This window comes from Triticum urartu, chromosome 2A, assembly GCF_056163025.1.
Source record: "Triticum urartu cultivar PI428250 chromosome 2A, HENAU_Tu73, whole genome shotgun sequence".
Lineage (NCBI taxonomy): Eukaryota > Viridiplantae > Streptophyta > Magnoliopsida > Poales > Poaceae > Triticum > Triticum urartu.
Window position 1 is genome coordinate 310,600,530 of NC_141874.1, and position 25,399 is coordinate 310,625,928.

Consider the following 25,399-nt stretch of genomic DNA (forward strand, 5'->3'; position numbering starts at 1 on the left):
CAGGCAGCGCACGTGGCAGCTTCCTTGCCTGCGGCCTCAACCTTGTCCTTCTTGCCGGTACTAGGCGTGCCCGATCCTTCCATAGTTTCTGCTGGTGTGGTTGGCAAGCTTGTCAGGGGTGCCATGAATTTGGCAAGGCCTATCTAGTATTTTGTCCAAATTGGATGGACCGTATCTATTCCCTTTAAACGGCTTCTTCCGCTGACGGAGTTTGGAGCCACTGAATCCGGCATTGACCGCCGTATCCTCAGTTTCTTCGCTATTGTTCTGACGCTTATTTTTGCTACATCGGGGCCTTCCATTGCCATCCCTGGCCTCAGAGGTGTAGGGGTCACTGCTGCTGTTGCTTCTACGAGCCAACCAGCTATCTTCGCCCGCACAGAAGCGGGTCATAAGTGCAGTAAGAGCTGCCATAGTTTTCGGCTTTTCCTGACCGAGGTGTCGGGCGAGCCATTCATCACGGACACTGTGTTTAAATGCTGCTAAGGCTTCAGTCTCCGAACAGTCGACGATTTGGTTCTTTTTAATTAAGAACCAGTCCAATGTTTGCGGGGTGACTCTCCAGGTTGCTGGACTATGTGACTCAGGTCATCAACATCGTGTGGCCGGACATAACTGCCCTAAAAGTTGTCTCAAAAAGCATCCTCTAAGTCCTCCCAGCTGCCAATGGAGTTCTCTGGGAGGCTATTCAACCAGTGTCATGCTGGCCCTTTTAGCTTTAGAAGAAGGTATTTAATGGTGTGGAGATCATCGCTGCAAGCCATGTGAATTTTGAGAAGAAAATCTTCAGTCCATATAGCGGGATCTGTCGTTCCGTCGTATGCCTCAATGTTTACTGGTTTAAACCCTTTCGGAAATTGGTGCTGCATTACCTCGTCGGTAAAGCACATGGGGTGTGCGGCACCTCAATATCAAGCAACATCACGACGAAGTTCAGATGACATCCATGTTTGGTTCTCGACCCAAACTTGGTTATTCTTGTTGCGCCAGGCTTGATGGCCGTCATCTTGCATCGGAGCACGTCCCCTTGATCCGTAGATTGACTTGGTCTGGCTGGTTCTATTGTCCAGGTCCTGACGTAAGTCGTCCATGTAGCCCGGAGCTGCTGCCTCTTTGCCTCTACGGCGAGGTGGCACAGGCTGGTGGTCGGTATAATTACCCGCTTTGTCTCGTCCACATGGTGGTTGGTCCGGTTGATTAGCATGATTATATTTTGACGGTATTGGCTCAAGGGCCGCGTCGTCGAATTGTGGTATTAGCCTACATTTTGGGTAGCTCTTTGTCGGGCGCTCGAAGCTGTATTCTTCGGTAGCCAGGACCTTGGTCCATCAGTCGTCAAGCATATATTGTTCGGCTTGAAGCTGTTGTTGTTTCTTTTTCAGGCTCCTCGCAGTGGCGCTGAGCTGTCGCTTGAAGCGTTCTTGTTCGGGGGGTTCCTCTGGCACAATGAAATCTTCGTTGTCGAGGCTGACATCCTCTTCAGAGGCAGGTAAGTAATTACTGTCTTCAAATCTTCGTGATCGGCATGTTTGGGGCTGTATTTGCCTTCTTCCATTTCATCCTGCTCGAACGCAGGCTCAACGGGGTGGTCGGCATCTCCGGCATTCTCTGGAGTGTCATTGTCCCCGGTGCCGGTATTTCTTTCCATTTCCCGATGCGATCGTGAGTGGCGCCGCTGACGTTGGCGCTTTGGTGGTGCCTCGACGGGCTTGTCCTCAATCGGATCTTGAGTGCCATCGTCGTCCTTCTTCTTGGGCGTATCCACCATGTATACATCGTAAGTAGCAGTGGTCGTCCAATGCCCAGTGATAGATGGGTTTTGGCCTGATTTGGCTCCGTCATTGTTGTCCATACCATTGATGTCTTCGGAGGCATAGTCTAGCATGTCCGTTAGATCCTCGACAATGGCTATTAAGTGGGTGGTGGGTGGGACATAAAATTCCCACTCTCAGCCCCAGTTCGGGCTGGGCATGGTTCGGAAGTGATGCTTCTGTGATGGCGTGAGATTGCATTAGGTCCAGCGCCTCGTTTAGGAGCGAAAGATGGACAGGTTTCTGAGGATCGGCGGAGCTGGATCCGGTAATCACCACTTGACCAAGCTTGGTGGATGCAAACCTTGAGAGTTCGGGGTTGACATCCACAGACGAGTCTGGCTTCCCGATGACAAGAAGAGTCATGTTTGACTCCGGGCCCGCTGACGGCAAGGTCAGCTCTGGGTCTATGGCTGGAAGTTCCTTAATGGGAGAGAGTCCGGTGGGGTTTATCCTACCGTCTTCGGACAGAGTGGTCCTCTCTGGATCTATGATAACCCACAAGTATAGGGAATCGCAACAGTTTTCGAGGGTAGAGTATTCAACCGAAATTTATTGAGTCGACACAAGGGGAGCCAAAGAATATTCTCAAGTATTAGCAGCTGAGTTGTCAATTCAACCACACCTGGAAACTTAATATCTGCAACAAGGTATTTAGTAGCAAAGTAATATGATAGTAGTAGTAATGGTAGCAAAAGGCAACGATACCAAAAGTAATGTTTTTGGTATTTTGTAGTGATTGTAACAGTAGCAACGGAAAAGTAAATAAGCGAAGAACAATATATGGAAAGCTCGTAGGCAATGGATCAGTGTTAGAGAATTATGCCGGATGTGGTTCATCATGTAACAGTTAACCTAGGGTGACATGGAACTAGCTCCAATTGATCAATGTAATGTAGGCATGTATTCCGAATATAGTCATACATGCTTATGGAAAAGAACTTGCATGACATCTTTTGGCCTACCCTCCCATGGCAGCGGGGTCCTAGTGGAAACTAAGGGATATTAAGGCCTCCTTTTAATAGAGTACCGAGCCAAAGCATTCACACATAGTGAATACACGAACTCCTCAAACTACGGTCATACCCGTGAGTGATCCCGGTTATTGTCACTTCGGGGTTGCCAGATCATAACACATAGTAGGTGACTATAGACTTGCAAGATAGGATCAAGAACTCACATATATTCATGAAAACATAATAGGTTCAGATCTGAAATCATGGCACTCGGGCCCTAGTGACAAGCATTAAGCATAGCAAAGTCATAGCAACATCAATCTCAGAACATAGTGGATACTAGGGATCAAACCCTAACAAAACTAACTCGATTACATGATAAATCTCATCCAACCCATCACCGTCCAGCAATCCTACGATGGAATTACTCACGCACGGCAGTGAGCATCATGAAATTGGTGATGGAGGAAGGTTGATGATGACGATGGCAACGGATTCCCCTCTCCGGAGCCCCGAACGGACTCTAGATCAGCCCTCCCGAGAGGTTTTAGGGCTTGGCAGCGGCTCCGTGTCGTAAAACGCGATGAATCCTTCTCCTCTATTTTTTTCTCCCCGAAAGCAAATATATAGAGTTGGAGTTGAGGTTGGAGGAGCTCCAGGGGGCCCACGAGGTAGGGGGCGCGCCCAGGGGGGCAGGCGGGCCCCCCACCCTCGTGGCTAGGGTGTGGGCCCCTGGTCTTCATCTTTCGCAAGGATTTTTATTATTTCCAAAAATACGTTCCGTGAAGTTTCAGGTCATTCTGAGAGCTTCTGTTTCTGCACATAAATAACACCATGGCAATTCTGCTGAAAACAACGTTAGTCCGGGTTAGTTCCATTCAAATCATGCAAGTTAGAGTCCAAAACAAGGGCAAACGTGTTTGGAAATGTAGATACGACGGAGACGTATCAACTCCCCCAAGCTTAAACCTTTGCTTGTCCTCAAGCAATTTAGTTGACAAACTGAAAGTGATAAAGAAAAACTTTTACAAACTCTGTTTGCTCTTGTTGTTGTAAATATGTAAAGCCAGCATTCAAGTTTTCAGCAAAGATTATAAACTAACCATATTCACAATAATGCATAGGTCTCATGTTTACTCATATCAATGGCATAATCAACTAGCTAGCAATAATAATAAATCTCGGATGACAACACTTTGTCAAAACAATCATAATATGATATAACAAGATGGTATCTCGCTAGCCCTTTCTGAGACCGCAAAACATAAATGCAGAGCACCTTAAAAGGTCAAGGACTGACTAGACATTGTAATTCATGGTAAAAGAGATCCAGTCAAGTCATACTCAATGTAAACTAACAATAATGAATGCAAATGACAGCGGTGCTCTCCAACTGGTGCTTTTTAATAAGAGGATGATGACTCAACATAAAAGTAAATAGATATGCCCTTTGAAGAGAGAAGTAGGGATTTGTAGAGTTGCCAGAGCTTGGTTTTGAAATAGAGGTGAATAACATTTTGAGTGGTATACTTTCATTGTCAACATAACAACCAAGAGATGGCGATATCTTCCATGCTACACACATTATAGGCGGTTCCCAAACAGAATGGTAAAGTTTATACTCCCCCTCCGCCAACAAGCATCAATCCATGGCTTGCTCGAAACAACGAGTGCCTCCAACTAACAAGAGTCCCAGGGGGGTTTTGTTTGCAATTATTTTTATTTAGTTTGCATAAAGCATGGGACTCAGCATCCCGGTGACCAGCCATTTTCTCGTGAGTGAGGAGCGGAGTCCACTCCTCTTGAGAATAACCCGCCTAATATGGAAGATACGGACAACCCTAGTTGATACATGAGCTATTCGAGCATACAAAATAGGATATTTATATGAAGGTTTAGAGTTTGGCACATACAAATTTACTTGGAACAGCAGGTAGATACCGTATATAGGTAGGTATGGTGGACTCATATGGAATAACTTTGGGGTTTATGGGATTGGATGCACAAGCAGTATTCCCGCTTAGTACAGCTGAAGGCTGGAAAAAGACTGGGAAGCGACCAGCTAGAGAGCAACAACAGTCATGAACATGCATTAAAATTAATCAACAAGGAATGCAAGCATGAGTAGGATATAATGCACCGTGAACATAAATATCGTAGAGGCTATGTTGATTTTGTTTCAATTACATGTGTGAACATGTGCCAAGTCAAGCCACTTAAATCATTCAGAGGAGTATACCACCCTATCATACCACATCACAACCATTTTAATAGCATGTTGGCACGCATGGTAAACCATTATAAGCTCCTAGCTAATTAAGTAAGGCACAAGAAACTATGATCTCTAATTGTCATTGCAAACATGTTTATTCATAATAGGCTGAATCAGGAACGATGAACTAATCATATTTACAAAGACAAGAGAGGTCGAGTTCATACCAGCTTTTCTCATCTTAATAAGTTCATCGTATAATCATCATTATTGCCTTTCAGTTGCACGACCGAACGATGTGGATAATAATAATAGTGCACATGCATTGGACTAAGCTGGAATCTGCAAGCATTCAATAAACAGGAGAATACAAGGCAATATGGGCTCTTTGTCAGATCAACAATAATGCATATAAGAGCCACTTCAACAATTTAATTATGGTCTTCTCCTATCGACCCCCAAAGAAAAGAAAAGAAATAAAACTATTTACACGAGAAAGCTCCCAACAAGCAAAAAGAAGAACATGAAATCTTTTTGGGGTTTCTTTTTAATTACTACTACAAGCATGGAAATTAAAACTAGCTAAAAGCTACAACTAATTTTTTTCTTAAGGTTTATTAAACACACAAGAAGAAAGCATAAAAAGGAAAATAAACTAGCATGGATGATACAATGAAAAAGTATGAGCAACGACATCTAGCAATGAGTGTGTGAACATGAATGTAATGTCAGTGAGAAATACGTACTCCCCCAAGCTTAGGCTTTTGGCCTAAGTTGTTCTATGGCCACGACTGGCCTGGCGGATATCCATATTAATAGTTGGGGTCGTACTGCGAAGAAGAAGACTCTGATTGCCACTGGCTGGCAATCATTTCCACATCCCACTCGTAATTAGACTGTCGTGGAGGATCAACATGTGGTTCCGACTCTGGCTCTGTGGCTGATGTAGGGTTACGGTAAGCGTGAATGTCCTCCGGCGAGACGAGGTACTGGCCTGTAGATAAATCAAACAAGGAAGGAGCAGGCAAGGTGATAGTCTCAGGATGATGTTTATCAAAGAACAATTTGTATTTAAGCTCCCCTTCCCTATTCTTTATAATAAAATCATGCGCTACCATACTCTTATAATCTGAATAAACAGTAGGCAGCAATTTTTCTTCTTTTAGTGCCTAATGGGTATGTTATAATTTGTATCAAGGCGTGAAGCATAGATACTGCCAAAGATGGGGCCCTTTGTACGGTTCAGACTTAACCGTTTAGCAATAATACCGCCCATACTAACAGAGTCGTCACGAAATAAACCATGGAACACTAAGGTTTCCACAGTTTCCGCGACCAATTAAGCAACGACTAGCAAATATTGCAAAGTAGCGTAAAACAGGAAAATCTATGCTAGTGATTCTTGCATCGGAAACCTTCCTAGTTTCCCCTACAGTGATAGTGTCAATAAACCCATCCACATCTTTATGGTGTGGTTCCTCTAAGCTACCTTCAAATGGTATTTTGCAAACCCTGCAAAATTCATATAGTGACATCTTAACCACATCATATAAATGAAACTCTACTGAAGGAGGTGATTCCCTAGTATAATAGTAGAAGTTTTGCACAAAAGTATTGGTGAGTATGACATACTATTCGCGTTGGTCGCGGAGAAAGTCGGTGAGGCCTGCATTCTTAGCCAATTCATAAAAATCCTCATAAATCCCGGTTGCTCTCGAGAAATCATCGGAGGGCCATTCACACGGCCTAACCTCCGCAGTGCAAGGCAGATTATATTTGGGCTTCTTTGCTTCTTCATTTTTCTTTTCCTTCGAGCTTCGGCTCGATGAGCCCCTCAAAAATCTCTTCATTATTTTCTGAAAAATTCGGAAATTTTTAGTAACTTAAAATAAAAGTGACCCAAACTCAACAATATTGATAGCAACTACTCCTACAAGTGCCTAGAGCCTATATCATGCATCAAAACTACTTGGAACCATATAAATTTGACATGCAAGCTCAAGAACAGGGTCACCTAGGCAGCACAAATTTGCAATGAATAAAGCACTAGAACAAAAACTAATTGGACCAATGGAGGAGTCACATACCAAGGAAAAATCCCCCAAGCAATTTTGTGAGAGGTGCTTTGAGCAAGGAGATCGAAAATGGCAGCAAAATGAGCTTCGACTCGGGTTTGAACTGGATAATCGTGTTTGTGGGAGGAAGAAGGAGTGTGTGGGTGCAGGAATAAGTGGAGGAGGGCCACCGTGGGCCCACGAGGCAGGGGGGCGCGCCTAGGGGGGTAGGGCGCGCCCTCCACCCTCGTGGCCAGGTGGATGCCCCCCTGCTATGTTCTCAGTGCCAAATATTCTAAAATATTCCAGAAAAAATCATATTTAAATTTCAGGGCATTTGGAGAACTTTTATTTTCGAGGTATTTTTATATTGCATGAATAATTCAGATAACAGACAGAAATACTATTTTTATTTTACTTAATATAAATAACAGAAATTAAAAGATGGTACAGAGAGTTGTGTTTTCTAAATTCATCCATCTCATGATCATCAAAAGGAATCCATTAACAAGGTTGATCAAGTCTTGTTAACAAACTCATTCTGAATAACATGGAACCGGAGAATTTTCGAATAACACTAGGTGACCTCAATGGGGATATGCACATCCCCAACAATAAGAATATCATATTTCTTCTTGACAGTAGGAAGAGGAAATTCAAAACCTCCAAAAATAATCGATGGAATTTTTCCAATGGAATTAATACTGTGGACTTGAGGTTGTTTCCTCAGAAAATGTATTGTATGCTCATTACCATTAACATGAAAAGTGACATTGCCTTTGTTGCAATCAGTAACAGCCCCTGCAGTATTCAAAAAGGGTCTTCCAAGAATAATAGACATACTATCGTCCTCGGGAATATCAAGAATAATAAAGCACGTTAAAATAGTTACGTTTGCAACCACAACGGGCACATCCTCACAAATACCGACATGTATAGCAGTTGATTTATCAGCCATTTGCAAAGATATTTCACTAGGTGTGAACTTATTTAAATCAAGTCTACGATATAAATAGAGAGGCATAACACTAACACCGGCTCTAAGATCACATAACGCAGTTTTAACATAGTTTCTTTTAATGGAGCATGGTATAGTGGGTACTCCTGGATCTCCAAATTTCTTTGGTATTCCACCCTTAAAAGTATAATTAGCAAGCATGGTGGAAATTTCAGCTTCCAGTATCTTTCTTTTATTAGTAACAATTTCTTTCATGTACTTAGCATAAGGGTTCATTTTAAGCATATCAGTTAATCGCATACGTAAAAAGATAGGTCTAATCATTTCAGCAAAGCGCTCAAAATCCTCATCATCCTTTTTCTTGGATGGGTTGGGAGGGAAGGGGATGGTTTCTGAACCAATGGTTCTCTTTCTTTACCATATTTCCTAGCAACAAAGTCTCACTTATCATAACGTTGATTCTTTGATTGTGGGTTATCAAGGTCAACAACAGGTTCAATTTCTATATCATTATCATTGCTAGGTTGAGCATCAACATGAACATTATCATTAACATTATCACTAGTTTCAGGTTCATTACCAGATTGTGTTTCAGCATCAGAAATAGAAATATCATTTGGATTCTCAGGTGTTTCCTAGAAGCATGGAAAGTCCTATCATTTTTCTTTTTCTTCCTTTTAGAAGGACTAGGTGCATCTATATTATTTCTTTGAGAATCTTGCTCAATTCTCTTAGGGTGGCCTTCAGGATACAAAGGTTCCTAAGTCATTCTACCAGTTCTAGTAGCCACTCTAACAGCATAATCATTATTCTTACTATTCAATTCATTGAGCAAATCATTTTGAGCTTTAAGTACTTGTTCTACTTGAGTGGTAACTATAGAAGCATGTTTACTAATAAGTTTAAGTTCACCTTTGACATTAGCCATATAATCACCCAAGTATTCAAGCATATCAGCATTGTGTATTAATTCTCTACCAAAGTAAGCATTGAAGAATTCTTGCTTAACCATAAATTTATCAAACTCATCTAAGCATGGGCTAGCAAACTTAGTAAATGGGATTTCAGCTTTATCATATCTATAGAGAGAATTTACCTTTACTACCTGTGTCGGGTTATCAAGACCATGTATTTCTTCAATAGGAGATGGGTTAAAATTATGCATTTCTTCGAGAGGCGATAAATTAAGACCTTGTATTTCTTCAATAGGAGGTAAATTCTTAACATCTTCAGCTTTAATACCCTTTTCTTTCATGGATTTCTTTGCCTCTTGCATATCTTCAGGACTGACAAATTGAACACCTCTCTTCTTCGGAGTTGGTTTAGGAATAGGCTCAGGAAGTGTCCAATTATTTTCATTTGTCAACATATTGTTTAATAGAATTTCAGCTTCATTCGGTGTTCTTTCCCTAAAAACAGAACTAGCACAACTATCGAGGTAATCTCTAGAAACATCGGTTAGTCCATTATAAAATATATCAAGTATTTCATTTTTCCTAAGAGGATGATTAGGCAAAGCATTAAGTAATTGCAGAAGCCTCCCCCAAGCTTGTGGGAGACTCTCTTCTTCAATTTGCACAAAATTATATATATCCCTTAAAGCAGCTTGTTTCTTATGAGTAGGGAAATATTTAGCAGAGAAGTAATAAATCATATCCTGGGGACTATGCACACAACCAGGATCAAGAGAATTAAACCATATCTTAGCATCACCCTTTAATGAGAACGGAAATATTTTAAGGATATAAAAGTAACGAGTTCTCTCATCATTAGTGAATAGGGTGGCCATATCATTTAATTTATTAAGAAATGCCACAACAGTTTCAGATTCATAGCCATAAAAAGGATCAGATTCAACCAAAGTAATTATATCAGGATCAACAGAGAATTCATAATCCTTATCAGTAACACAGATAGGTGAAGTAGCAAAATTAGGGCCAGGTTTCATTCTAGCATTAAGGGATTGCTGCTTTCATTTAGCTAATAACCTCTTTAGATCATATCTATCATTGCAAGCTAAAATAGCTCTAGCAGATTCTTCATCCAGAACATAACCCTCAGGAACAACAGGCAATTCATATGTATTAGGGGGAGAGTCTTCATCATCACTTTCATCAATATTATCAGTTTCAATAATTTCATTCTCTCTAACCCTAGCAAGTTGTTCATAAAGAAATTCACCAAGTGGCATAGTAGTATCAAGCATAGAAGCAGTTTCATCATAAGTATCATGCATAGCAGAAGTGGCATCATCAATAACATGTGACATTCATAATCAATAGCATAAGCTGGTTTAGGTGTCGCAAGCTTACTCAAAATAGAAGGTCAATCAAGTGCAGAGCTAGATGGCAGTTCCTTACCTCCCCTTGTAGTTGAGGGATAAATCTTGGTTTTTGGATCTCTCAAGTTCTTCATAATTATAAGCAGATATAAATCCCAAGTGACTTGAAGAATAGAGCTATGCTCCCCGGCAATGGCGCCAGAAAATAGTCTTGATAACCCACAAGTATAGGGGATCGCAACAGTTTTTGAGGGTAGAGTATTCAACCCAAATTTATTGATTCGACACAAGGGGAGCCAAACAATATTCTCAAGTATTAGCAGCTGAGTTGTCAATTCAACCACACCTGGAAACTTAATATCTGCAGCAAGGTATTTAGTAGCAAAGTAATATGATAGTAGTAGTAACGGTAGCAAAAGGTAACGATACCAAAAGTAATGTTTTTGGTATTTTGTAGTGATTGTAACAGTAGCAATGGAAAAGTAAATAAGCAAAGAACAATATATGGAAAGCTCGTAGGCAATGGATCGGTGATAGAGAATTATGCCGGATGTGGTTCATCATGTAACAGTCATAACCTAGGGTGACACAGAACTAGCTCCAATTCATCAATGTAATGTAGGCATGTATTCCGAATATAGTCATGCGTGCTTTTGTCCTACCCTCCCGTGGCAGCGGGGTCCTAGTGGAAACTAAGGGATATTAAGCCCTCCTTTTAATAGAGTACCGGACCAAAGCATTAACACATAGTGAATACACGAACTCCTCAAACTACGATCATCATCGGGAGTGGTCCCGATTATTGTCACTTCGGGGTTGCCGGATCATAATCCATAGTAGGTGACTATAGACTTGCAAGATAGGATCAAGAACTCACATATATTCATGAAAACATAATAGGTTCATATCTGAAATCATGGCACTCGGGCCCTAGTGACAAGCATTAAGCATAGCAAAGTCATAGCAACATCAATATCAGAACATAGTGGATACTAGGGATCAAACCCTAACAAAACTAACTCGATTACATGAGAAATCTCATCCAACCCATCACATTCCAGCAAGCCTACGATGGAATTACTCATGCACGGCGGTGAACATCATGAAATTGGTGATGGAGGAAGGTTGATGATGACGATGGCGACGGATTCCCCTCTCTGGAGCCCCGAACGGACTCCAGACCAGCCCTCCATATCGTAAAATGCGATGAATCCTTCTCCTCTATTTTTTTCTCCCCGAAAGCAAATATATAGAGTTGGAGTTGAGGTCGGAGGAGCTCCAGGGGGCCCACGAGGTAGGGGGCGCACCCAGGGGGCAGGCGCGCTCCCCACCCTCGTGGCTAGGGTGTGGGCCCCTGGTCTTCATCTTTTGCGAGGATTTATTATTATTTCCAAAAAGACGTTCCATGAAGTTTCAGGTCATTCCGAGAACTTTTGTTTCTGCACATAAATAACACCATGGCAATTCTGCTGAAAACAACGTCAGTCCGGGTTGTTCCATTCAAATCATGCAAGTTAGAGTCGAAAACAAGGGCAAAAGTGTTTGGAAAAGTAGATACGACGAAGACGTATCAATCTAAGGCTAGGGCAGGCACGAGAGTCGAAACTTGAGCAAAATCTGATGGTGGATCCGATGGGCTACCTTCATGTAGATGATGGTGGATCCAAGAACCCTTCGAAGACCAAGTCTCTTCGGATATCAGCGATGTAGTTCAAGCTTCCGAACCTGATTTGGTGACCAGGGGCGTAGCTATCGATCTACTCGAGGTGACCAATTGGATTGGCACGCAGAGCAAAGCCGCCAAACACAAAGAGTTGACTCGGGAGAACAGTCTCCCCGGAAACAGTATCATCGATGATGACAAGTTTAGCCATCGATCCTTCTGTCGACGACACAACGGAACTCTCAATGAAAGCACCAATGCCAGTGTCAAAAACTACAGATCTCGGGTAGGGCGTCTCGAACTATGCGTTTGAGGATCAATGGTAACAAGGAACGATGGGATACAATGTTTACCAAGGTTCGGGCCCTCTTAAAGGAGGTAAAACCTACGTCGTGCTTGATTGTATTCAATGAGTATATGGGTTACAAGAGTTGATCTACCATGAGATCGTAATGGTTAAACCGTAGCTGTCTAGCCTATGAGAATTCTTATAGCCTCTATGGACTAAACCCCTCCGGTTTATATACACACTGGAGGGGCCTAGAGTTGTACAGAGTCGGTTTGTGAGGGAAGGAAATAACATATCCGGACACCAATCTTGCCATCCACGCATATGGGAGTCCTACAACTACTAGGGAAAAGCCTAGCAGTAGTGCGAGTGTTTTGCCTAGCAGTAGTGCTGGGTGCCGCGCTACTGATAAGGCGCTACAACTAACATGTAGCAGTAGCGCGTGTTGTCCCACGCTACTGCTATACATGGCTAGCAGTAGCGAGCTTTAGTGCCACGCGCTGCTGCTAATAGCTACAACGCTTTTAACTAGGACGTGCTACTAGTAAGAGAGCGCTACTACTAACTTTATAACCTCGCTACTGCTAGTTTTATTAGTTTCTATTTTTTCCGCATATTTGTTTTGTATTTGAATAGGCTTTATACTATAATCTTTAGGATATCAAACACATACAAATGTAATCATAACATATACATGCATATAGTCTCATCAACTCATGTCATCATCATAATCATCATCCAACACAAAGTGGTCTCTCGTTATCATCTCGAAAATAACGGTACAAGTCTCGATTACTTGCAACTACATCGTCATCCATCTAAACAATGATATACGCGAGAAGAGCTATCACTATGAGTGAGAGCACAATTATGCAGTACATGAGTTCATATCCCTCTCTCGCATTAGCGTGAACCTAAACTAACTACTGGTTGTTGCTCGGAAACTGGTACACCTGGGCCTGACACTCCGTCCACTCGTCGTATACTCCTGGCATAGGACTTCTTCATCATCGATGATCTATGCACCTGCATCATCACATGAGTCGATGATTTGCAACATATATAGTTGAGCAACAGAAAGAGACAGACTTGGCAAAAATATAAGCAACATACCATAAGCAGAAATAACAAAGTTCATCGTAACCAAAATGTCCTAACCACAGTGATCTTTGCTAGTTGAGGAGGACGGTTTAATTACATCACAAATAAGGTTTCGTCATGCATAACTCAAATTTTCGTCATTCAGAAAGTATGGACTAAATGGACACATTGTTATATATCGACAATCACTCCAACATGTCGTTCCATCCATCCAAGTCAGGGAGATAGTCCTAGTGAAAGGCTGCAGGTCGAGACGTTGAGCGGCTATGCGTGTTCGGACATCTTTCCACGGCATTTGTCCTTCCTCGTAGAATAGAACTGTTTTGTCGAGGACCTCCTTCACGATGACTTGGGCAAGTTCACGCTGGATGTGATAGAACTCAGCTCGAAGTCGATGATCTAGGATATCTCCTACGTTCTTTGCCCATTGCAGAATATGGGCATCGCTGGATTTAGGTGACATGCGAAGGTTCTGTTGATCCCGTCTGTACTCCAGCATGTGGTGTAGAACATAGAATCCATCACTAAGAGTATCACTCAGTTGCTGGATGCAGCAGAAGACAGTCTTATGGTCGAAGGCGGGCCTGCCATCCCTTTTCTTCTTGTCCTTGATCTCTCCACCCCGTACGTCGTAGTAAAAGATACCACTGTCCAGAACGGACTTGATGTGGGTGTAATCCTTTTTGTTCATGTTCTTCAATGAGTCCAAGTAAAGAGTGTGCGAGTATCGGGGGTAAAGGATGATGAGGACGACACGCCCGCCGTTGCACAAAATAAGTACACCTCAAATTAATTAGCCTCCACTGTGCAAATGAGTGATTGAAATCGAAGGAAGGATATCCGTGCGGATGACTTACAGGGGATGATAAGGCATGATTATCATCTCCTTGTCCTTATTGGCGACCATGAAATCGACGATGTAGTCCCTAGCGTATTCACGGTGCTCTGCGCAGACTGCCAAGAAGCCCTCGTCCATGAAGTATGGGTCAGCGACACAGATATAAGGTATCTGCTCAATCCTGATGATGTAGTTCATGTACAAGGCAAAAAGGCAGACAAACGTAAAATCCAGCTTCTTCAAGTGAAACATGTCGAAGATGTAATCGAATCGAAGAAAGAACTTCTCCACAGGGAATGTGTGGACGTACGACCTTTTCCATGGCACATTAACCACATAGAGTGGGTATCCTGGATTTTCTGAGGCGATGAGGCTTTTCTATCTCCGTAGCACGTCGTCATGAAGTCTCCTTAGATCGCCGTGTGTGGCCTCTACCGTTGCCTTAGGTAGGATTCGTTCACTTGGGATATGCCATGTTGCGGCACTGGGGATAGGTATACGGTCTTGAACCCGAGGCTGCTGTGACGGCTGGATCATAGAAGCAGCTTTGTTGCCTTTCCTCGGTCTCTTCCTATGTTTCTTTGCTATCGAAAGGTCATCTATAATACGTTCAGCCTCCAGAGGCGGCAATTCAGGCACCGACTCATCACGCTCAAACCTTGAGTACTCATCATAGGCGCCACTATTGAGATACTATTGAGTGTCATCATCATCCTCATCCTCATCTATGGCGACGTCATCAGCAACCAATGGAGCCTCTTCCTCACCCCGTCCTCTATCACCCAGCACGACAGCCGACGCTAATTGGGTAGGTGGGGTGTTGATGTTCATACCTTGCTGAGGCTGCGTGCTTGTGGGTGCGCTCTCGGCTGCCTCCAGACGAAGCAGACTCTTTGGCCACAATAGGACCCACCCATTACAATCGCCACGCCGCCGTGGGGTCTCGTCGTCATCCCCCTAGTACCGGAGCAGCCAAATTCTTGCGGCCCAGTTTGACATTGGCCATGGAAACCTTAAGACGTCAGGGGGTATCGGCCAGCTGTGGAACAATGGTTCCTTCGGCTTCATAATCATCGCCTTCCCCACGTCCACCTTCTGGTCGCCGATGGTGTAAAATATGGTGCACGGGGTTACGTCGGCCTGCAAAGACATGTCTGCAACATGAGACATCCAAAAGGCAATGGAAATGGGAGATTATACATTTATTGAAGAGGGCCGGTGTGATAGATATCGTGCAGGAGCTAGTGCAGGAGCCAGTGCAGGAGCAGGAGCAGGTGCTGGTGCGGGAGCAGGTGCAGGTGCTGGTGCAACGCTAGTCGATCTGCTCCCGAAGAAGTTGGTAAGGGGAAAGTCCACTGCATTTTTTTCTAGATTTTGCCTGCTCCAACTAACAACGGCCGGAACCAAGACACCAGACATATCTGCAATCGCCTGTTTTGCAGAAGCAACCGCTGTTGGGATTGTCTTAGCTGATTTCTTCTCAACCGCAATCTCAACCTCCTTGTCGATGTTTTCTTCAGTTAACCTCCGTCTTTCCTTTCTCTCCTCCGTGGTCTCACTTTAGTACTTCTTCCATGTGGCGCCGTCTCCAACACCGTGCACGCATCCATACAACGACCGAGTGTCCATCGGGAGTCCTTTCAATATGTTCAACGCCTTGTTGAATGGGGTGTCCCACTTGGGCCTCGTCAATGCCTCAGACAGCGAGTCACTTTCGGCCACAATCCTATGATGCTCTCTCTGCAAAAGGAACAAGGATCGTTTACAAATATGACTAAACATGCAGTTGAATTGATCAGAAACTAAAATTGCCAGCAGTCTCATGAACTACGTCGTGACCGGGTCCGTCTTGAAAACCTTCTTCACTGGGTCCCAATGGTACCGGGCCCTGAGGACGTCACGCTCCTGCGGGGCGGTGAACTCCACCAAGGGGTCTAGGATGCCCAGAATTTCACGTTCCCCGTCCTCCTTGGCCTATATGGACCTCTTCCCGCCGTAACCACGACTTCCGAGGTGGTGGCACCCCATGTTCCTCTGTTGAAGCCCCTTCATGTACTTCGACTTTTCTTTGGTAGCTTCGGCATCACAAGCCGCCTTGAATATTTCAAACCGCTCTTCCGTGATTGTCGGATTATCCTTTATAATCTCGGAGCAGGGTTCCTTTTTTTGATGATCCGATGTTTCACCCTTGCTTTCCAGGCGGCCAACGCATCGCTAAACTTGGACATGGCGCGTTTTTTATCTTCTTCATTGCTGGGTCTTTATCTGGATTTTTATATTCCTTTTCATCCCGGCCCGGGAACAAGAATACCTGGTGTAGCTTCTTTAGGAGGGAGGGCCTCATATTATCTATCTTCTTTAGTTTCTCATCATTGATGGTGGCGGTTGTCCATACGATGCAGCCTATTTGATTGTCGTAGCACGTGCGTGCTTCCGCTGGCTCTTTTGGCTCGAAATTTCCGTCCTCCACCTCCGTGACCACCAGTCTAGAAGTCATGAGCTGGTTTGGGCGCCATTGCCTCTTTGCTTTCGGTTCTATACCGGCTCTGCTAGTCTCGCTGCCGGTCTCGGCGCCGGTCTCTGTCTCAGCGCCGATCTTGATGTCGGTCTCAGTCTCCGATGCGATAGGTGGGCACATCAAGAACAACCGTTGATCATTAGCAAGGTTCAAAAATTCGTCTACTACCCAGTAGATGTCGTCGCAATCACCAGAACCCTGTCCTTCATCGTTGCTAGCCATGTTTCCTACGAGTACAACTGGCATATACCGAAGAACATTAATGGGGATTTTGGTCTGCGTCTTCTCACCCATACCGTTGTCTACCACAACATACCTGGATGACTTGCAAATGGGACAATAGTTCAAGTCCACATACTGAAGCCTCAATAAGGCACATCCTTTCTCGCAGGCATGTATCTTCTCATATGACATCTTAAGGGCACGGAGGATTTTGTCTGACTGGTACAGGTTTGCAGGTAGTACATGACCTATGGGTAGAAAACGTCCAAATACTGTCATCATCGCGTCATAGCATTCATTACCCAAGTTGAATTGATCCTTCAGGGCCATTATTTGTGAGATGGCATCCAACTGACAACGCTCAGTGTGCTCGTGGAGAGGACGCTTTGAAGACTCCAACATTTCATTGAAGGCCTTTGCAGATTCCTCCATCTCATCGTCAGAGTCCCGAGCATCATCAAAATCTTGCACCATGTCTTCCATCCCGGTACCATGCTCGTCGGTGCGATGACGAAGCACCTCAGCTCTGGCACATTTGGTAGACTCGCCATGGAATGTCCACACCATATAATCTGACGTAAAACCCCTCTTCTGTAGGTGTTTGCCCATTTCATCCTCCGTCCTCTTGTGCCAATTGTTGCACCCGGCATAGGGGCACCAGGTTGTCGTCTGGACATTTGCAAATGCGGCTCTGAAAACCCCCTTGGTTTTTGTTAACCATTCAATGGTCATGTCTTTCTGACTAGTGTGATCGGTGTACATCCATGCATGATCACTCATCTTGCCTAGCTACTAGACACATAAGAAATATATATATATATATATATATATATATATATATATATATATCAGCATGTATATATTCCTCAGTTAATGGAGTTTGTCACTTTTATTACGTCCATGCAACCTAGATGCTAATAGGTAAAGATAGGTCCGGAGCGGCAGGGCGGGGCGGCGGGGGTCGAGGCGGCTCGGGCCCGGGGGCGACGGTGCGGGTGAGGTGAAGGCCGGGAGAGAGAGAGGGGAGACAGAGAGGGGCGGGGCGCAGGTGCAAATCCTATTTTAGGTAGGTCACAACTCTTTGTCGTCTGCTAGCACACGACGAAGAGCCTAGATAGTGGGGTGGGGCCGGGGGAAACGGCCACTTTCTTTGTCGTCTGCTGGCTGATGGCAAAGAAGCTTTGCCGTCTACTAGTGGACGGCAAAGAAAGTGGTTGTTACATCATTCTCATTTGTCCGCCATCCACCCTCTTTTTCATGTGCTAGCAGACGGCACAGCTGATGGCAAACACCTTCTTTGCCATCCGCTCTATCTTTGCCGTCAGCTTTCTGTAAGATGATAGCAAAGGCCTTCTTTGTCGTCATCTAGTAGACGGAAAGAGCTGGCTGGCGGCAAAGATCCTGATTCCGGTAGTGATTGTCAGCAGTAGGAATCAGAACTTGTTCTTCTTTTTGGTGGTCATCAGCTGATACACCCGAAATATCTTCAGCCTCTTTGGCTTCAGACTCTTGAGCAGTATGTGAAGGGATGGCTTCAGGAAACACTTGATGTGCGACTGAGCTAGTGTGTTACACATCCTCTTCAGGGATACTGGACATGGAGACAGAGGGCCTTGGGCCTCTGTGAAGCCTTCAGAATGAGGGCGACGCATGAGGTGATGGTGTGGTCTTCTCCACATCTTCTGGTGTTTCTTGGGGAGTTCCAAGCACTTGACTTATGACTTGAGTTGGTGGCGTATGAGGAATAACTTCATTTAGGGGGGGAGTTGGGGTGTTGCTCTTCCCAGAACTCATCTTGGGTGATTGGATTTGTGGGACCGCCAATGCTTATGGGCTCACTGTGCGAAGGCACAGGCGATGATACCAGGTTCTAGGTTAACTGAGGAAGGACTTCATCATCTTCTCTTTCTACATTGTCTTCGCGACCAATGTCTTCATTTGTGGTGGTGTCAACAGCTGAAGTCTCGACAATGACATGGGCCTCTGTGGGAGCAGGCTCATGCATAACCATTCTTCTTTCTCTATGGAGGAGGCAGGCAAGGCAATTGATATGGTCTCAACAAGCAATGGCTCCTGAGGAGCAAATGAAGATGTTGGTGCTTGTGCCCTTCGTGAAGCCTTGGAAGACTTCTTCTTCTGCCTTCTTGGTGTGGAAGGGGCATCAGAATCTTCATGGTTCTTGCGCTTCTTGGCTTCAGCTTAAGCTTGCTTTGTCTTCTTCCGTTCGGAAGCAACAGACAGTGCAGATGGCCTTCAAGCAGCGAAGCTGGGAGGGAAGATAATCTTTGGCATGTCTTGGTGAGAAGCCTTAGCCTGGGGTACGACAACCTTCATCTTCTTCTTCTTCTTCTTCTTGACAAGCTTGGGGTCGATGCCTGGACACCCAAGTGCATTTCTGTTGAAGGCTTCATTGTGAGCCTGAACACATTTCTCAAGATAGAACTTGAGGCGCTCTCGTGAGCCTTTGGCTTCATCATGATGCTTTTGAAATTTTGCCTTTAGATCAGCCAACATCGAATTGAACTTTTGAACATCTGAAACACTGGGCTTTGCCATGTGCCTCTGGAAGACAACCTTCTCATAGTCAATCTTGTTCTTCTGCTAATTGACCTTCTGAGCAATAGCAAGTTCTTTGGCAATGCAGCCCTGGAAGGTGACACTGATGCCAATGGGTAGCTGCAGATCATCAATAGTGAGAGAGGTGTCTTCAAACCATTTATTAATGAAATTATTCAAGATGTCAGCATCAAACAAAGGAAAGTCCTTGAAGATTTCAGCCTCCTGCTTGCTCTTGATCAACAGCTCCAATGCATCATTAGCGAGATCTTTGTCATTGGACAGATTTGTAATGTCATCATCATTTCACAGAATGCTTGCTGGTGTCAGGCCTTGGCCTGAGATTTTCTTTGTCTTCGGAGAAGTCCGAGAAAAGTCTTCAGAATGCACACTGGATTCTGGAGGTGCAATTTTTCAGAGGCTTCACTCTTGAAACTTTTGGTGCAGAAGCAGCTTTGGAAGCATGAGCTCTTCGTTCAGCCAAGTATGCAAGATATGCAACAAGATCATCAATGGGGCCAATTAGATTAGCTTCTGCCTCACAAGAGCCATCTGGCCAGGGTTCTGCAGGGCCTAGATTGAAGTCAATCCCATAGTCCTTGTTTTGGGCAGCAGAGCCCCTAGCAAGTTCATAATTTGCTTCACAGAGATCATCATCTTGCACCACAATATGCTTGATGGATCTGGGTTGTTTGGCATAGGCCTCCTCACCATGCAAGGATAGAAGCCTTGCTAAATAGCTTCATCCTTGGTCTTGGGGTGAAGCTTCATGTAGACAATATCTTCTTGTTGGCGTTCTGGGATCGGGGGTACCCAGAATGCCTGCCTACGGCCTAGCGCATGGCCCCGTCGACGGCCTAGTATGGCTCAGCTACTAGACCCTCCAAGAAAGACCCTCGTGAGCCCCCCCCCCCCAGCCTCGTGAGGCGGACAACACCAAGCCCGCCCGAGGGGCAGCTCCCCAAGCCTGTCCTCTCGAGGAGCAGAGATCTCTATGCGAGCCTCCCGCCTCACAAGGCACGCGGGGATCTGAGCCATGATGACCAAGGCCAGGCGGTCACCAGCGGGCGCAGAGGAGGACGGTTTCTTCTTTCATGCTAAGGAGGCAAGGACGTACGCGGGTTCCCAAGGAATCCCCCAAAGGTTTCCATTCCGGTGCAACGAGACCAAGACCACGAGCTCGGCAGGACAGATTTCATTGCCGATCCCATCACTGCGTCATGGCCAAGAGCTTTGCAGGCGAAGACCACCTTTCGTTAGGATAAGATGTACCTCTTTTCACCTTTCAAATTGGCCTCTATGGAATCCCTTCCTGCCTAAGCTATAAGGGAAGAGGACCAAGGCCACTATAAAGATACGCTAGTCTCCACCGAAGAGGGGGTCGATTCATTCTCTTCCTTTGAGCCCTCGCGAGGCAGCTCACCAGTTGTACTAGATCATCCTCATCCTCCTCGCGAGGCAATCCACCACAAAGCAAGAGTAGGGTTTTACGTGAGGTGGCCTGAAGCTAGGTAAACTACTGTGTCCCTCTTTTCCCCGCTCGCACGAACTCAACGAGACCAAGACATGAGGTGATGAGCTTGAGGCTGAAGCTAGATTAGATCTTCGCACACGACCTAGAGTTCGAACCTTGTTTGGGTCAGCGGAGCCCCGATTCTGACATTTAGCGTGCTAGGTAGGGATGATACGTCTCCAATGTATCTACTTTTTCTCACGCTTTTCCTCTTGTTTTGGACTCTAATTTGCATGATTTGAATGAAACTGACCCCGGACTGACGCTGTTTGCAGCAGAACTACCATGGTGTTGTTTTTGTGCAGAAATATAAGTTCTCGGAATGGAACAAAACTTTGCGAGGAATTTTTATATGATATATAAGAATTTCTGGAGCTAAGACCTACTGGAGAGGAGCCATTGGGTGGGCACAACCCACCAGGGCGCGCCCCCTGTCCTGGCGCGCCCAGGTGGGTTGTACCCACCTGGTGGCCCTGCAGACCTCAACCCTGACACTTTAAATTCCTATTTTCAGAGAAAAAAAGAAGAAAAAAAGAATTATCGCGATCCACGAGACAGAGCCGCTGCCAAGCCCTCTTCTTCGTCGGGAGGGTAGATCTGGAGTCCGTGTGGGGCTCCGGAGAGGGGGATCTTCGTTCTTTATCATCACTAACCCTTCTCCGTCACCAATTCCACGATGCTCCCCACTGGGAGTGAGTAATTCCTTTGTAGTCTCGCTGGTCGGTGAGGAGTTGGAGGAGATTCATAATGTAATCGAGTTAGTTTTGTCAGGGCCTAATCCCTAGTATCCACTATCTTCTTACATTGATGTTGCTATGACTTTGCTATGCTTAATGCTTGTCACTAGGGCCTGAGTGCCATGATTTCAGATCTGAACCTATTATATTTTCATGAATATATGTGAGTTCTTGATCCTATCTTGCAAGTCTATAGTCACCTACTATGTGTTATGATCCGGCAACCCCGAACTGACAATAATCGGGACCACTCCCGGTGATGACCGTAGTTTGAGGAGTTCATGTATTCACTATGTGTTAATGCTTTCTTCCGCTTCTCTATCAAAAGGAGGCCTTAATATCCCTTAGTTCCAATATGGACCCCGCTGCCATGGGAAGGTAGGACAAAATACATCATGCAAGTTCTTTTAATAAAGCACATATGACTATTTACAGATACATGCCTACATTATATCGATGAACTGGAGCTAGTGCCGTATCACTCTAGGTTATAACTGTCACATGATGAATATCATCCAACAAGTCACCGATCCAATGCCTACGAATTTATCTTATATTGTTTCTGCTAAGTTATTGCTGCTATCATCACTGTTACGCTTGCTACAAAATTACTACTATCACTGTTACTGTTACTATTAATGATGTCACTACTATCAAAACTATCAAACTACTTTGCTACTGATCACTTTGCTCCAGATAATTAATCTCCAGGTGTGGTTGAATTGACAACTCAGCTGCTAATACCTTAAAATATTCTTTGGCTCCCCTTGTGTCAAATCTATAAATTTGGGCTGAATACTCCACCCTCGAAAACTGTTGTGATCCCCTATGCTTGTGGGTTATCAAGACCTTTTTCTTGCACCATTGCCAGGGAGCATAGCTATATTTGTTGAGTCACTTGGGATTATTATCATATTATCACTATGAAGAATCTGAAGGACACTAAGACTAAGATATTTCCCTCAAGGACGAGCGGAGGTACGGAACTGCCATCCAGTTCTGCTTTAGATTCACCTTCTGTTATGAATAAACTTGCAACACAACCACATGCTATTAATTCTGATATGTTGCAAGTTATTTATGATGCTACTTCTACTATGAATGATGCTTATGATGATGCTAGTACCTTGCTTCATAATGATGATGTGCCACTTGGTTAATTTCTTGATAAACAAATTGCTAGAGTTATAGAACATGATGTTGTTGATCTGATGATGAGCTTGAAACTGAAACTCCTGAAACACCTGCTAGAACTAGCCTTCCTATAATTGAATTGCCTAAGGTACCGGAAGGTTATGTTATGAGTGAAGAAACAACTATAAATATCCTTGCTTGCAATGATAGAGATGATCTAGAGAAATTACTACACAAGTATAAAGAAAAATCTCTGAATGCTAGAATGAAATGTGATCCTAAGTTTGCTACTTCACCTATCTTTAATGAATTCTCTGTCGACCCAGAGTTAATTACTTTGGTTGAATCTGATCATTTCCATGGTTATGAAACTGAATCTGTTGTGGCACATCTTACTAAGTTGAATGACATAGCCACCCTTTTTACTCATGATGAGAAAACTCGATATTACTTTATTCTCAAATTATTTCCTTTCTCATTAAAGGGTGATGCTAAAGCTTGGTACAATACTCTTGCTCCTGGTTGTGTGCATACTCCCCAGGATATGATTTAGTACTTCTCTGAAAAATATTTTCCTGCTCATAAGAAACAAGCTGCCTTACAGGAAATATTTAACTTTGTGCAAACTAAATAAGAGTCTCCCACAAGCTTGGGGGAGGCTTTGCCAGTTACTTAATGCTTTGCCTGACCATCCACTTAAGAAAAATGAAATACTTGATATCTTCTATAATGGACTAACTGATGCTTCTATGGACTTCCTAGATAGTTGTGCTGGTTGTGTTTTTAAGGAACAAACTGTTGGTCAAGCTGAAGAATTATTGAATAACATATTGAAAAATTATGATGATTGGACTATTCCTGAACCACCGCCTAAACCCACTCCGAAGAAGAGGGATATATTATATCTCAGTCCCAAAGATATGCAAGAGGCAAAGAAATCTATGAAGGAAAAAGGTATTAAAGTGGAGGATGTTAAAATTTTACCTCCTATTGAAGAAATACATGGGCTTAACACACCACCAATGCCTAAGGTGGTTGAGTTAAATTCTATGAAGTTTAATGATAATGATAATCCTCACAATATGCATCCTAGCCAATGCCTTTATGAGTTTGAAAACTACATTAGAAAACAAGATCACTTCAATGCAAATGTTATGAAACAATTGAAATATAATTCTGATATGATTGCTCGCTTGAGTGACTTGTTATTTAGAATATCAAATGTTGTTAGAGGTGTTGGAAATCATGCTTCTATCGTTCAAACTCAATTAGAACAAGTTGCTAAATCACGAAGAAAATTGCTTGATGAAATGAATCATAATATGCATGACTTTGCTGTTAGAGTTGCAACTAGAGGAGGTAAAGTGACTCAGGAACCACTTTATCCTGAAGGACACCCAAAAAGAATTGAACGAGATTCACAAAGACCTAACACTAGTGCACCTAGTCCTTCTATGTAGAAAAAGAAAAATGATAGGACTTTGCACAATTCTAGTGAACCTGAAATAGAAAAATTCATGATAATGAAAATGAAGTTTCTATCTCAGAGGCTGAAACTCAATCTGGTAATGAACACTCACCTAATGATAATGAAAAATATAATGATGAGGTTCATGAAGACTCTCAACCAAGCAATGAAAAGGAACCATATAATGATGTTGAGATAGAACCACTTGTTGATCTTGATAATCCACAAGATAAAAATAAAAGATATGACAAAAGAGACTTTGTTGCTAGAAAACACAGTAAAGAAAGAGAACCATGGGTTCAAAAACCTATGCCTTTTCCACCCAAGTCAATTAAAAAGAATGATGATGAAGAATTTGAACGCTTTGCTGAAATGTTGAGGCCAGTCTTTTAGCGTACTCGCTTGACTGATATCTTGAAAACGCATCCTTATGCAAAATATATGAAGGACATCATCACAAATAAGAGAAAAATATCGAAAGCTGAAATCTCCACTATGCTTGCTAATTACACTTTTAAAGATGGATTACCTAAAAAAACTTGGAGATCGGGGAATTCCAACTATACCTTGCTCTATCAAAAAGAATTATGTGAAAACTGCTTTGTGTGACTTAGGAGCTGGTGTTAGTGTTATGACTTTCTCTTTATATAAAAGACTTGACTTGAATAAACTCACACCTATTGAAATATCTTTTCAAATGGCTGACAAATCAACTACCATACCTATCTGTATCTGTGAGGATGTGCCCGTTGTTGTTGCTAATGTAACTATTTTGACTGACTTTGTTATACTTGAGATGCCGGAGGACGACAACATGTCAATTATCCTTGGTAGACCCTTCTTGAATACTGCAGGGGCTGTTATTGATTGCAATAAAAGCAAGGTCACTTTTCATATTAATGGCAACAAGAACACGATGCAGTTTCCGAAGAAACAATTCCATGTGAATGGTATTAATGTTATTGAAAAATCTCCGAAAATCACTATTGGAAGTTTTCAAATACCTCTACCTACTGTCAAAAAGAAATATGAAATACTTTTTGTTGGGGAAATGCATATCCCCATTGAGGTAACTTAGTGATTTATGA